This window comes from Hordeum vulgare, chromosome 7H (genome assembly GCF_904849725.1).
Source record: "Hordeum vulgare subsp. vulgare chromosome 7H, MorexV3_pseudomolecules_assembly, whole genome shotgun sequence".
NCBI lineage: Eukaryota > Viridiplantae > Streptophyta > Magnoliopsida > Poales > Poaceae > Hordeum > Hordeum vulgare.
In genome coordinates, this window is record NC_058524.1 from 296,434,187 (window position 1) to 296,436,945 (window position 2,759).

A 2,759-nucleotide genomic window follows, 5' to 3' on the forward strand; every position below is an offset into this window, starting at 1 on the left:
ATTTGATTCTATTATTAAAATGACTTCCCAAAACCACAATATAACTATTTTATAAGTTATTTTCCTATTTTATTTAAACACTCGTTTTTAGGCCAGAAATGGTATTTCATAGAGGAAAATTATTTTCTTACCTTCAAAATATTTGATAATATTTAAGGAAACTCACATGACATATATTTTCCATATATATGAGTTTCAACACATGGTCATGTTAAAAGTATTGGGAAAAACCCCTCAAAACCCTTTCTGCCTATTCTAAGCTTTTGAAATGTTTCCAAAGGAAATATTCTCAATAAATCCCAGGAAAATTCTAGCATGTGCCACATGTTATATGAGGTGACCCTGCAAAGTTCCATCCCCAACCAAGTTGATTTGGTTCACCTAAGAAACCCAAAACCTTCATGTCCAGAACCAAGTTTGTACAACTATACATTGCTAAGTTTGCCCTATGGCTCTCAAACTTTGCACGAATGATCCAGGCCCCAAATAAGGGTGCGACACCAAGTTGTGCATTTGTGGGAGTTGGTTTACTCACCTTGGTTCACAGAAATCTGATTATTCCCATTTCTAGGGTTTTCCATGCCAACATTGTCAACCTTGCTCAAATGAGCTCAAACTTGGGAATGCTACTGTTTTTGTCCATCACTTAATCCTGTTAAGTATCACAACATTTGGTGAGGTTTATCTTGCTCAAACCAGCATCAAACACCTTCTGGTGATTTAGTAAAACAACCACTTTCACCCATTCTACCTTCTTAATTCACTCCAAACTTTTATCACAAGTCTATTGTTCAGCCCCACATCTGCACCCGAGAGCCTGAGATCTAATTCGATGGGAGGAGGAAAAAATCTTCAATTCCTTCTGGTTCACCCCTGGCAGAGACTCCATCTCCCTTTCCCTTTGACCTCCACTTCTATCCTCGGCTCCAAACATGGAAGGGGCATCTCAAAGCCCCCACACAGTAGTAGACACTCTAGGGGGCGCCGGAGCTCTCCAGCATGCTATGGCATGCCAAAATTGCGCTCTGGACGCACCACAGTGCACACCCACATCAAGGGAGGTCAGCCCCGGCCAGGGCTTGCCCCCACACGTTGTGTGGCCTTGACTACCTCAACGACCGGTGCGAGCACTGCGTCGGGCCCCTCCTTTCTTCCTTTCTCCTGCCCCTGGCAACGCGTGCCCGCGGCCGCCCGAAGCGGTCAGATGGCGCTTGCCATCGCGACACGCCACTAGCCAGCCTCGCTCCCCCTCAATTCCTTTTTCGGACGTAAACCACGCCCACGAAGACCATCGACTCATTCTCGAGCCTTCTTTCCTCCTCTAGCTGTTGACACGCCCTCGTCGGAACACCATCTCTTAGTGGAACATGCCCCGCCTATATAAAGGCCACCATATCCTCTCTCCTCCCCTCTGGAACCTTTCTCTCATTTCCAATCGACTGTCCAATCACCCCACTTGAGCTCGTCGAGCACCAGTGCTCGAGATCGACCGAGGCACCGCCGCGTCGGGGCTCGATCGATCTCAGGAAATAGGCCCTCTTGGGCCTCATTTCTCCTTCATCGTGACCGCAACGAGCCCCAGCCTCACCTCCATCTCTTCCCTGTTACTTTCCTTTCACAGAACATTAGCACCAACCACCTCCTTACGCCCTCCGTCGTGGCCTGCTCGCCAACGGCGACTCTGGCCACCTCAGCCACTCCCTCGACCTCCTTCCCTACGGCGAGAGTGTGAGGAGTCCCTTCCTGGGCTCACCTTCTCTCGCCATCGACGAAGCAGACGACAGTCAGCTCCTCCCCCTTTTGACCCGAGGTAGAAGACCACCCTGGCAGGGGGACCCCACCTGTCGGCCTGTGCCTCGATCTCTCTTTCTCTCCCAGTTGTTGACCACAGGGCCCCGCGTGTCAGGTTCAAACATGATGGAGCACGTGCGTGTGCTGGCTGGCTGGCTAGGCCGGCCCACCTGCTGGTCGAGTCTGGCCCAGGGTTTTGTGACCCTTTTCTTTTTTTTATTATTTTCTGGCATTTGGTAAATATTCCCAAGGGAAAAATAATCCTCCAAATCCAATTTATTTTCCACCATAAATCTTATAAAAATATGTAGTATTTAATAACACTACTTGTGTAATTTTTTAAAAAACTTTTATACATAGTTTAATTTTAAAACATGGTTTTAAGTATTTTTAGCCACTACTAAAATAGATTTCAAAACCTTTTTCACTCCAAAACCAGAGACCAATATTTTTAGATGTGAAGTTAGTATTTTACAGAGTAGGATAACATTTTAGGAGTGAGTTTTGTGTTCTATTTTTTGTTGTGATTCTTATTATTGTTATTACTATCACAGGATAGATCACGTGGTTGACGAAGGAGTTGTACCTAGAGAATTCGAAGACCCCGGAGACTTTGTTGACCAAGGCAAGCAGCCCTTTTACCATGCCTAAGAAACTTTTATTTGCATGTCACATGGTACCTTACTTATGCATATATTCATGTTGGATCGGACACCCCCTTGTTGGGTTGTCCCGGAAGAATACCTCCTTGAAACCTGCATTTGGGCATGACCCTACCACCTATGAGGGTTGTGCATGTGGGATGTAGTTAGTTGCTAGTAGTTGCTACGCAAAAAGAGATGGGGATATCCATGGTGACGATGAAGGGAATGTTGACAAAAGCTTTTCCAAAACCCTGTCGGGTGCCACTAAAGACCGAGAGTGATGGTGTTGAGATGGATGACCACTTGAGAAAAAAGTGGTGTACC